A 13,248-nucleotide genomic window follows, 5' to 3' on the forward strand; every position below is an offset into this window, starting at 1 on the left:
TTCCTGTACAACTTAAGATTCTAAGATCCATCACTAGAATTGCCTTCTTTCCCTTTCTCCCTCCAGGGTTGGCAGAATTATAGTCCTGATAAAGCCAATTTCTCTGCTTCCTGCTTCCTTTGCCCCCCAGTAGCCATAGAAAAGTACAGATTTTTTTTCTCACTATTCTCATTTCAGAGTCATAGCATGTGATAGAAAGAATAATCCTCCCCAACAAAGATGCCCATGTCTCAAACCAGATTCACAGAAAGTGATGTAATAACCAAGGTAGAGGCAAAGTAAGAAGTGTGACAATGGAAACAGAGGTCAGAGAGAGAAAGATGGATTTGATGCTATACTGCTGGCTTTGAAGGGGAGAGGGTATGGATCATGATCCATACCCTCTAGAAGCTGGAAAATGTGAGGAAAAAGATTTTCTCCTAGAGTCTCCAGAAGGAACATGGCCTTGCTAACACTTTGATTTTGGCCCAGTGAAATTCATTTCAGAGTTCTGACCTCTAGCATTTAAGACAATAAATTTGTGTTGTCTTAAGCCACCAAGTGATTGGTAATTTGTTACAGCGGTAATAAGAAACCAACACAAAGCTCAAATGGCCACTGAACACTGTGTGACATTTGTACCTTTCAGCATGCTTGCTTTCCTGTTCTCCAAAATAGCTCTTCCCTATCTTGGCAGCTAATATAGCCTTGTATTTCATTGAGAATCTGACTCCTATTATGATAAATATATGTATTTATGTGCTCAACTACTTATATGTAATAATATAGCAACCACATTGCTACTTCCTTGATCCTATCACATGTTTGGCCCCTGGCCATGCCACTATCTTCAAGGAAAAGGGATGGAAGAGGAAGAGAAAAATCAACATCCTACTTTTCAATGTTAGCTGAGACTCTGCTTGGGCTATAACGTATCTGTAGTATATAACCTGAAGCTTCTTCATATTTATACCCAAAGAACAACTCCTGACTTAATATTTAAAACTTGGGGTTTTTTAAAAAAATAAAATTGTAGCCCAAATAACTGGTGGTTTTGCATAAAAGAATTCCTTCCCAAACAAAGACATTACAAACAAAAAATGTGGATACAACCTCTTCTCTCCCTTTGGGAACCCACAGAAGGTTATAGTGTTGCTATGGGTCACTGCCTGCTGGTGTTACCAATATTGTAAGAATAAGCCATATTCAAAGTCTCCCGTCTGCAGAGATGTCCCTGACACCCAGATCCACATCTTTGACCCAGGATGGAAGAAGGCAAAAGCAGATGAGTTCCCACACCTTGGCCATATGGTGTTAGATGAATATGAACAACTCTCTTTTGAAGCCCTGGAGACTTCCTCTAACAGTTCCAAAAAGTACATGGTGAAAGGCTGTGGCAAATATGGCTTTCACATCCAAGTATGGCTTCACCCCTTTCATGTCATCCATATCAACAAGATTTTGTCCTGTGCTGGAACCAAGGGGCGGCAGACAGGTATGTGGGGTGCCTTCAGAAAGCCCTAGAGTACAGTGGCCAGGGTCCATATTGATCAAGCTGCAGAACAAGAAACATGTGGTTGAAGCCCTGTATAGGGCCAAGTTCAAGCTCTCTGGCCTCCAGGAAATCATATCGTTGAGAAGTGGGGCTTTAGTAAGTTTAATGTAGATGAATTTGAAGACATGGTGGTTGAAAAGTAGCTCATCACAGATGACGGGGGTATCAAATACATCCTTAGTCATGGCCTCCTGGACAAATTGCTGGCACTGCACTCATGAAAACCTTGGCACTGCCCCTTCCTTATTCATGCCCATTGATAAATCCTATTTCCTATAAAAAATATGGATATAACCAAACACCAATCAGTGACTTGAACTCTTTACCGTAATGGCAAGCATAAGCCACACTATACCTATCCCTGTTACTTTAATTTTGGGTTTTGTGATTGCTTTTAAACCTAACCCAAAAAATTTATTATGAATTTTTGTGTGTGTGTAGAGGAATATATAAATGCATATTTGTGGTTTAAAAAGCAGATGAACAGACACACACACACACATATACATGAGATCTTAATTGGGAGAGAAACTTTGAAGATCTATGTTCCTTCCTCATGGCAACCTCATTTTTGTCCAAATGAAATCACCATCCTGAAATTTGTGTTAATGTTTTCCTTGCTTTTCTTTATAGTTTTACCACCTGTACAAAATATGACCACACATCCAGTTCATCTAAGACAATCGTGGTTTAAGAATGGTGTCCCTGAGTAATTATTAACAGTATTTCCTTTTCCTCTCAAATATCCTATTTTGAATGATCTAAATGAAATATGGACACAGACTACATGTATAGATTGTTATACAGTGACTTACTTATTTTTGGAGCTGAGTGGCAAAGTGGAAACCTAATTTTGTAAGAAAAGTGCATTATTGCCATAGTTAGATGAAGGCTCCCAGAGAGCCTTGAGGTCATGATTTGGCTTCCATGTGTGTGGAATTTTATAAGGGCACCTTTTGGAGAAGTCAATGGACAAAGCAGTGAGTTACTCTTGAGGAGCACAGGGTTCACCATTGTCTAGGCATTTGTTGGATTACAATTGTTAATCATATTTTTCAATCCTTTTTTAAAATTACTTTAAAATATTTATTGAGGTATGATGTGTGTACCATGAAGTACATATATCTTAAGTGTATACCTGAGGAATTTTAATATATAACATATTGCTGTATCTAACACCCAGATCAAGATATAGAACATTTCTAGCCCCAGAAGACTCCCTAATGCCTCCTCCCACTCAAGGATGACAACTATTCTGATATTTGTCAGCAGTGATTATTTTACCAGTTTTTGAAATTCATATAAGTGAAAAAGAAGCATTATCCTTTGTCTAGCTGTCTTTGCTCATTGATTATGTCTGAGATTCATTTATGGGATATCAGTTCACTCTCTTTCTTGCCATGCAGCATTCCATTGCATGGCTACACCACAATTTTTTTTTTCATCCATTCTACTGTTGAGAGACTTTTATTTTTAGTATTTCCCTGTTCACTCTTATAAATGAGTATAAATGAGTACCAGTTTCAGTATATCACTGACAATATACAGGAATTCCAGTTGTTCTGTATCTTCATTTTATTTTGCTTTGTCACTCTTACAATTTTTTCAGTAGTGATATCTCAAAGTCCAATGAATTATAAAATTCATAAAAGTAATTCCTTGCAAAAAAAAAAAGACCTCAAATGTCATTAGTTGTATTAGCAGTCATTTAAAAAATTTTACCATTTCAGAAATTTTGATCAAAATTTTAATGAGAATTATAGATATTCACTATAAAGGAAGAGTGAGTTGGCTGAGTTTGAACTATAATTTATTCTTTTTATAAGGTTATATTAATCTATGAATGGAGTTGTGTCCCCTCAAGGTTCATATATTGAAGCTCTTCAGTGTAGTAGTTTGGAAATGGGACCTTTGAGAGATAATCAGGTTTAAATACGTCTTAAGGGCAGGGCCTTCATGATGAGATTAGTGCTCTTATAAGAAGAGACACCAGAGGGCTTGCTCACCCTCTCTCATGTGAGAACATAGTGAGAAGGCAGCCGTCTGTACCCAGGAAAGTGCTCTCATCTGTAACCATATCTGCTAGTACCTTGATCTTGGACTTCCCAGCCTCCAGCACTCTGAGAAATGTCTGTTTTTTAAGCCACCCAATTTGCAGTATTTTGTCATAGCAGTCCAAACTAATATATTAAAAACTGATGTTCTACCAACATGAATTCATATAAAATTTTGCATAGAGAAATGTTTAGAATTTTTCTCATATAACAGGTATAATTATTTCCAAACAACCCATCACTAACAGGATGTAAAAAAGTACTTCTCTTTTCCAATTTCTTGATTACACGGAATTCTACTTGGACACAGACAAAAGGGTGACTCCCTACTATTTAAAAGTGGGCTAAGAGAAGATAACATTCTTGTGGCAGATCCTTAGCCTGAGGAGTCCATCTCAGGGAAAGAAATGTAAATAATAGTCGACTGTGGAAATATAAACACTAACAGTTTTAGAAAAGAAAAAGGTTGGAGAAAAATTGGGAGACAAGCAGTTTTATGACTGTGTTGCAGAAAAATCATTCAGCAAAGTCTTGAGAGTGAATTTAAGAAAGCTCACAATGGCCGTGAGCCCAATGAGAAGATACTATTTCTGTGTGAGCAGATTAAACTCGTTACTATTTCAGTGCAAATTCTGAAATGGGAAACTAAAAGGATTTCTATTTGAGACATCAAATGCTGGCAATGGAAGCTGAACTAATCTCAGGAGGAATAACTATAGAAAATCATTCTGAAAAAGGATTTAGTTCCTTGCTGAGAATATGTGCTGAAAAAGAGAACCTGCCTTTGACTAGGGTTAGAAAAGGGGAAAATGTAGAGAAAGATACAGGAGATAATTATACTATTTAAATCAAGACCACTGTGTTTAATTGACATAGCACACATCGATCATCTATCATATGCCAAGTGTTGTGCTATGTAATAGGGTACATGTGTTTAGAATCATGAGATGGCTAATTCTGGTGCTCAAATTTACATGAGCATGTGTACTAGATTCCCTGGGAGACCTGCATTCATCCTCAGAGTCAGACATACCTAGACCTATTTGCAAAACTTGTGAGGGAATTGATCAGGCACAGATTTACATGAATGATCAAGTTGTTGAGGTTAGCATCAATTCTTTTTCAAGGGTACTGCTTCATATGTTTGTTCAAATAAGTAAAACAAGGGTAAAGTACCCTAGAAATGAGGATTGACTTCTCACATCCCTTCTCTATGAATAGTAGTCATGAATGAACACAGGATTTTTACATTGATGGATTATCATAGAGTACATTATTAGCAGGGAGCTGGTGTTAGAAACTGTTATGGTAAGGACCCACAATTATTCTGTTACAGGCTTTTATACTTATTATTCATTAGTAAAATTTAGTTACCTATTTCAAATAATTCATGGAGCCAACCCTCACTGAGTCCCTTCCGGTTACTGTGTTGAGGGTCAGGGACACAGAGATCCATGAGAGGTGCCATTTCTGGAGGAGATCAGAGTCTAATGGTAGCATTCATATGGGCAGATAATTATTGTATAATGTAATAAATTGCCATAGAAAATAAAAGCAGAAGTGGACCTGCAGAGGAGGAAGTGACCAATTTCCCAGGATGTCAGAAAAGAATTTATATAGGAGGAGATATTTTGGTCTTTAAAGATGAGGAATCTGACTATGTCAATGGAGCCACTGAGTTAAAAAGATCACGACATATCCCAAGAACTCTCTGGCATGGAGTTCAAGGATTGGAAGATGAGTTTGGTCTGAAAACAATTGTCAAAGACGCTGGGACTGAGGCTGGGCATATACAGATGGGCAGGTAGAATATGGTCCTTGATTTTTTTTTTTTAAAGCATCTTTGCTAAAGATAAGCAGAGTCTGTACTTAGAGTTCTCAAATAATGAACATTTTTTTTGAAGTGCACTAGCCTACCAACTGTTAGGAGTTAACTAAAATTTGTTGTGAATTTTAGAAAATGATTATAGTTAGTCCCCCTTTCCACTTCTCTTGATTCTTACTTGCTAGGTACATAAATACATTTAGGGAAAGAATAAATTATGTTATGGGCACACTTCTAGACTCAGGCAGAATTACATCCACATTTCAAATCAAAATAGGAGAAAGTGTACTTTTAAGTCTGATGCTTGGTTACATTAAAGTTTAACAAGTATGTATCAATTCCCATTGATGTAATTGGGCTATAGCACAATTTTTGGTTTGGAATAAAAGGACAGATACAGGTGTTTCAAGTATAAGATAAGAAGAGCAATGATGGGGACATAAACATTAGGCCATGATGTATAAGTAATGTAAGATGGGTTGTTGGTGGCCATGAGTTGACTGGAAATTATTCTCTCATTTTTTGTTTATCTGAGGGTGTCTTAAAATGTCTCCATTTTTTTTTAAAGATTTTATTTTTTTATTTATTTGACAGAGAGAGCAAAATCACAAGTAGGCAGAGAGGCAGGCAGAGAGGCAGGCAGAGAGAGAGGGGGAAGCAGGCTCCCTGCTGAGCAGAGAGCCCAATGCAGGACTTGATCCCAGGACCCTGAGTTCATGACCTGAGCCGAAGGCAGAGGCTTAACCCACTGAGCCACTCAGGCACCCCCATTTTTGAAGACCAGTTGTGAAGGTACAAATTCTTGGTGGACAGGTTCTTTTTTTCTTTCAATACTCTGAATATGTCATCTCATTTTTTTCTGTCCTCAATGGTTTTTGATTAGAAGTCAGCTCTTAATCTTGTTGAGAATCCTTGTATATAATGAATCACTTTTCTCTTGCTGCTTTCAGGATTCTCTTTTTGTCTTTTTGGTACTTTGAGTACAATGTGCGTAGGGTAGGATCTCTTTGAATTTAATTCTACTTGGGTTTGTTGAGATTCTTGGATGTGCATATTGACAGTTTTCATCAAATTTGGACATTTTTGGACTACTATTTCTCCAAGTATTCTTTCTGCCTCTTTTTCCTTTTTCTCTTTCTGGGACTCCCATTATGCATACATTGATACATTTGATAATATCCCCCAGACCTCTGAAGATCTATTCCTCTTTCTTTATCCTTTTTCTTTTCTGTTCATCAGGCAGAATAATCTTATTTATCCTGTCTTAAAATTTTCTGATTCTTTGTTTTGTCACTTCAAATGTGCTGTTGAGCCCCTATATAGAATTTTTCATCTTAGCTATTGTACTTTTCAAATCCAGAATTTTTACTTGATTTTTTCTTTTTCCTTATTCAATATTTGGTAAGATATTGTTCTCATACTTTCCTTCAGTATTTCAGACATGATTTCTTTTAGTTTTTAAAAAAGTATTTATAATAGCAGAATTAAAGTGTTTGTCCAGTAAGTTCCTTGGCTGGGTCTTATAGGGATAGTTTTCATTGACTTTTTCCCCCTGTGTGTTGGCTATAATTTCCTGAAGAGTGAGTGTGTGTGTGTGTGTGTGTGTGCGCGTGCGTGTGTGTGCCCATTTTATAATTTTTTTGTTGAAAATGGGACACTTAATATGATGTAATGCTAAAAATCAGATTATTGACCTTTCCTTTTGTTATTGTTATTTGTTTAGTGACTTTCTTAGGTCTGTATTCTTTGTCATGTGCAGCCACTGGAGTCTCTAGTTGATTTTCTTCGTGATGAGCTAAGGATCAGACAGAGATTTCTTAAAGTTCCTCGAATCAGAAGGTCTCTCAGCCTCTGCTGAGGAACTCTCTGTATGCATTGGGCATAACTTCAATACTTCAGTAGGCAGTTTGCAACTCTGTCTTCGCCTTCACTTCCTGCTTGTGAATAGCCTCAAAATGTGTTAGATATGAAAGATTAGGGTCTTCTCAAGTCTTTCCTGGGCATGCATATAGCTCCTGAATGTGGGTCTGGCCTTCTAGGATCTCAGAAATATACAGAAGTTTTCCAAGTCTCTCTGTGGATATCTCATTTCCCAGTTTTTCTTTTCAAGTTTTGTGGTCAGCCTCTTGTTATCCCCAACTGGAAATGCTCCTCAGGAACTGTAATGTTATATAATTGTTGCTGATTGCTTTCATCAAATACTCCAGGGATAGAGCTGCTCTCACAGGCCAAACAATACTAGCCTTGAGAATGAGGCTTTTCAGTAAGCTTCCAGACCAGTCATATCATGACAGTTTTCTGGGGATGGGGCTGTTGAGGAGTTTCAAGTACATTCTTCTCCCTCCAGTGGCTGCTTGGCTGTTGGTACTTACAGTTGTTGTAAATGCCAACAAGCGACCGCCTAGGCTCTTGTTTTTCAAGGATATCATAGAGCTGGGGAGAGGCAGACAGGATTAGAACAAGTTAAAATGTCACAAAACTCACAGTTCATTCTGAGATTCAGCCATTTTCTTGAATAAAACTCCTTTGATTGTTGCAAGTCTTTAGTTAATTTCTAGAGTTCTGAATAGTTTGATTTTAATATATTTTTTTTTTGCCAGTGTTCTTGTTGTGTTTATAGAAAAGCAGATTTTTAGGATGTTCTTATGGCACCATTCTGGGGGTCATCCATCAGACAGTAACCTTTCACTAGATTTTACTATGTTTGGATATACTCAAAAGGAAGTTTAGCACACACACAAAAATGTACAAATGCTACTGGATGGGATGACTTTCAGAATCCACAGATCCAGACTTCTTCTACCAGGAAATCTTACCAGGACTTACATGCTTAGTTCTAGTATAAATAGGGCTGTTCTCCAGGCTGCTTCCATGTAGCTGGTAATGGCTTGATCCTCATTACCAGGAAAGCAAGGGAATTTGTCTTTTACTTGTTGGTTTATTACAAATAGCCATGAGGCAAGGAATGGGTAAGAAATTTTAGCCCTCACCAAAGTCCAGGACTTTCGTCTCCTGTTCCTGGAGCTACTTTTCTCAAGTGATTGACAGTGGGAAATCCACTGCCTTCAAGGAAATGCCCAACTGTACTTGCAGGATGTGGTTGTGGCTTCATATGCTTGCCTCAATAAATTAATCATCTCAGAGCATAATGGTCCAAAATAGCTGTATCTCTCAAAGTCTGGGTTGTCTCATATGAAATAGCATGAGGAGAACATTAACAGCTTGTTTCTGCTTGAAACTCATTAGGTTCTGTCAAGTTTCTTTTGAATCCTTTTTCCAACTTGATTTGAAGAATCTCTTCCCAGTTTTCTGGATTTCAGCTCCTCATCTTGTCTAAGAGTTTGTGCTCAAATAAGAATACAATTTCTTCACATAAGCCAATAACAATTTGTAGGCAGAGTGCACACTAAATTTCAAAGGAAAACATTTTTTCTCAGCTCCTTTGGCTGTGCAACAAAAAAGCAACGATGTCTGCAGAGACCCCATCCAGCTTATGACCATAAGCTGGTCATTCATAATGCCAACATAAGGGTTTATGGGGCTTCAGACTTGTCCTTCCTCCAAAGAGAATTGATTAATTTTTGACTTTTATTTGTATAGCTAAGTGTGGCAATTCATTTGTAAGAAAAAAGAAATTAGCAAGTCTCAAAAGAGAATTAGTTACTATATCTTGTAAGAGAAAATATTTTTTCAGGTTTTAAACATCAGTTTTTGGTTTGTTTACAACTTGTACCCATAAGAATTTCAAAATTCTTGAGGATCTGGTTTTTAAAAGGTCACCTTGTGGCAAATGCACTATTTTCAAAAAGGTAATCTAAACATATACAAACACAAGAAGCAGGGTAACCCTTGGTTGAAAATAAAATACTGAGGAATCTGTGTTGTCCAAAATCACAAAGACAGCTATTTGCAAAATTGTGATTTAATGAGGGGAGCAAAGAAACCACTATCTCTCTCGACTCTCTTTGGAGGGAATTTAGTTTCCCTACGATTGTAAATTCTAGGTTTAGTGTTTGATATTGTAAAGACTTAAATACTCGACAGATGGAGACAGAAGTATGAACTACTGCAGTACAAGTTGGAGTCTTGGTATCCAGGCAACTGTCCTACAAGGTTCACTTTAAAAAGAACAGAAAGAATATAATGTTGAACTTGCAGGAGACACTGCAACAATGCATTTTTGTGTCTAGTTGAAGTCTGTCTGCTTGTGAGCAAATAGGTGATGTCTCCTTTATAGTAATAAGAAGGGTTACCAGCAAATATTGGACACAGTGCTATCTGCTATGACTCCATCTTCCCCCTGCTCCAAAGATTTAAGCTTTGGAACTTCTTGTTCTGAATGGTTAGAGAGAAGCTCCAACAAAAGCATTAAGCAAAAACACAAAAACCCCTAATTTTAGAATTGAGAGGGACCAGTTACATATTTGCTTTACTCTGTAACTTACCTCACATAAATTGAATGGAAAGTTTTGTTCTGATTCTATCAAAAGTGATAAAGTGCTTTGGTTCTGGACTCATCTTCACACTTTCTGCTGATCCATCTATCATTTCTGAGACCATCACTAAAATTAATTATGGAATGCTAGGGTTCTCAATCACAAAATGGAAATTCATATCTGCTATGTGTGCATTTGAAGATCAAGTAGTAAAACAGATATGCAAATCTTATAGAAAATAACTTCCATTTTCTATGATTCTTCAGTTGTCTGAGTTAAGGAAATAAAATACATAGATCATAAATACATAGCATTTCTGACTACAGTTGTCATAGAGATAAAGCCAAGGTAAATACTTAAATATCTGTTGCATGAGTAAGTGGAATAAATATCAAATCATGCCCTTTCTTTCTTTCTTTTCTTCTTTCTTTCTTCCTTTCTTTTTTAGATTTTATTTATTTATTTGAGAGAGAGAGAGAGCACAATCTGGGCAAGGGACAGAGAGAGAAGTAGACTTCCTGCTGAACAGGGAGCCCCATGTGGGACTCAATCCCAGGACTCTGAGATCATGACCTGAGCCCAAGGCAGCTGCTCAACCAACTGAGCCACCCAGATGCCCCAAATCGTTGCTTTTTCTAAATGCACATCGGATACAGATACGTCTTTCCTAAAAGAAATAGTCACAAAGTACCCTCAAATCCATGATCCAGAAAAACTCTTTGTTTTTGTAATGAACCCTGAGAGTTGGCCATCTCCCTTATTGTTACAGTGAGAAGTCTCTAGCAAATCAATCTCTTGAGGAATTTTTAAAATAATTTACTTTTAAAGCGATATACTCAATTTTCTACGACCAATGATACTGGAAATCTTGTGAGGAATATAACCTGGAGTAAACTTGGGGCAATTAATTTTCTCATCAATTAGGTTATTTGTCTTCTACAGGTTATATAGGGTATGTATGTCAGGGTGTATTGGTGGAGGATATTGGCAGAAGGGCTGATTTACTCCTGCCAGTGAAAAAAGCTGTTACTTTATTTTTTGAGCAATGGCAGCCCCGGATGCTGACCTTACAGATTTCGTAACTCATAAACAGTTAGGCAGTATATAAAGGACTACAAAAAACAAAGAACATTTTTTTTTAAAGATTTTATTTATTTATTTGACAGAGAGACACAGCAAACAGCGAGATAGGGAACACAAGCAGGAGGAGTGGGAGGGGGAGAAGCAGGCTTCCTGCTGAGCAAGGAGCCTGATGCGGGACTCAATCCTAGGACCCTGGGATCATGACCTGAGGCGAAGGCAGCTGTTTAACAGCTGAGCCACCCAGGCACCCCAGAACATTTTTCCAAAAAGGGTGGGGGGGAGGGGCAGAGGGCAAGGGAAAGAGAGAATCTTAAGCAGACTTCCTGCTGAGCATGGAGCCCAATGGGGCTTAATCTCATGACGCTGAGATCATGACCTGAGTCGAAATCAAGAGTCAGATGCTTAACCGACTGAGCCACAAAGGCACCACACAAATAGAGAAATTTTATTTGTGAATGTTGTAAGAAGTCTTCAGTAATTGGTTGACCTTCTCATTAAGAATTAGCAGTAATAGAATATTGAAAATCTGAGAAATTCTATATTGAGTTTTCTTGGCATTTCATATTATCTTTCTCTAGAGACAAAAGGATTAATTAGAATAGCTGAATGTAAAGGGTTGAGAAGAAAAACTCTTGTGTTACTCTCCAGGGTCAATCATCTGTAGGCCTCTTTTTTTCTTTTCTTCTTCAAGATTTTATTTCTTTATTTGACAGAGATCACAAGTAGGCAGAGAGGCAGGCAGAGAGAGAGGAGGAAGCAGGCTCCCCACTGAGCAGAGAACCTGATGCAAGGCTTGATCCCAAGACCCTGAGATCATAACCTGAGCTGAAGGCAGAGGCTTAACCCACTAAGTCACCCAGGTACTGCACATCTGTAGGCTTCTTAATGATCTTTCCATCCCCACTGCCCTGGTCTTCTAGCTCTTGCACTTTGATGATCTTTCCTGCCTATGGGGACTTTGCATATGATTTTATTACCCTTCCTGCCTTTCTTCATATAGTTTATCACTATTCTTCAGATCTTTTAGGAAAGTCTTTTGAAAAAAAAAATAGTGCCTAAATGATCTTAAAACACCATTTCCTCTTATCATAGTTTAACTTATATTTGTGAGATATCATTAAAACCTGACTTGCCATGAGACTTCAGGCTCCATGAGGGGCAGGGATGATGTCTGTTTTGACCTCATATTGTCTCCCCAGCATAGTACTTGAAAGGAGTCCTCTACAAAGTCAGAGAGAGAAATGATTAATTCTTCCTGGGCCAGCAAGAGATGAAATAAGCATGAAGCAGACCACAGATAGCATATCAGTTTAGCTTGGCAGATGATGATATGCCAGGAAAGGAAGGTATTGCAATTGTGGGAGTCACGTAAGTAAAGGAATTGAAACGAGTAAGTACATGGTGTATTCAGAAGTCAGAATATGGATGTAGAGGAGGGAATGAGTAAAGATGAGGTTATAGGGGCAGATTGAGACCAGATTGTTTAAAGCCTTGGGCTTTTAAGGAATTTGGACATTTTTCTAGGAAGTGAGGAGCCATTTGAAGACTATTAAGCAGTAGAATAACACAATTCCATCTGTGTTTCTGATATGACTCTGGCAGCAGTGTGGAAGGCAGTGGAACTAAAAATAGGATTATAAGTAATGTGTTCATTGCTTTTCCCCTATTTGCACAGTAACCCAATTTTTAGCCTTGACATACATCTTGTTTGTACAGGAAAATCCCTAGGCCTGAAGAAGTATCTCCTTATACTATCTTGAGGAGAGTTTTGTTATAAAGCAAAAGGGCAACGTGGCCATCAGCCACTGCATGTGTCTTATGCTTCTAAGTGTTTGATAATGAAGACATTTAACAAAAATAATTAACTTAATACATGGAACTATACAATTCAGGCATTGTTCAGACATTCCCAGAAACTGACATTTAAGAAATGGTGCAGAGAAATAGTTAAGGGAATCACTTTTATATATCTTCTAACAAAAATCCACGTCAGCAAGAGAAGTTAACTAATTCTAAGAAAGTGATCAGAAGTACCTTACAAACAACAAGGTATGGAAACCCATAATATAACTTGATATTACCAGGTGTCTTGAAAAATGTCAACATTTAGATGTTAGGGATATAGTGATATTTATTGAGAACTATTATGTGCCAGATGCTGTTCTAACTTGATTATCCCCTGTAATCTTCACAACTTTATGGGACACTGCGAAAGAAGCTCTATTCGACATAGGAAAAAGGGAGACTGAGTGAGGATAAATAACTTGTACAGGGTTTCCTAGGTAGTAAGTGGTGGAGATGAATTCAGGCCAGGGA

General features: G+C 37.7%; 1 pseudogene; it reads left to right on the plus strand.

The window, feature by feature from the left end:
* Positions 1 to 219: 219 nt before the first annotated feature.
* On the plus strand, positions 220 to 1,755 carry LOC125095504 (60S ribosomal protein L10-like; annotated as a pseudogene).
* Positions 1,756 to 13,248: the final 11,493 nt, after the last annotated feature.

Source organism: Lutra lutra, chromosome 3, assembly GCF_902655055.1.
Source record: "Lutra lutra chromosome 3, mLutLut1.2, whole genome shotgun sequence".
NCBI classification, from domain to species: domain Eukaryota; kingdom Metazoa; phylum Chordata; class Mammalia; order Carnivora; family Mustelidae; genus Lutra; species Lutra lutra.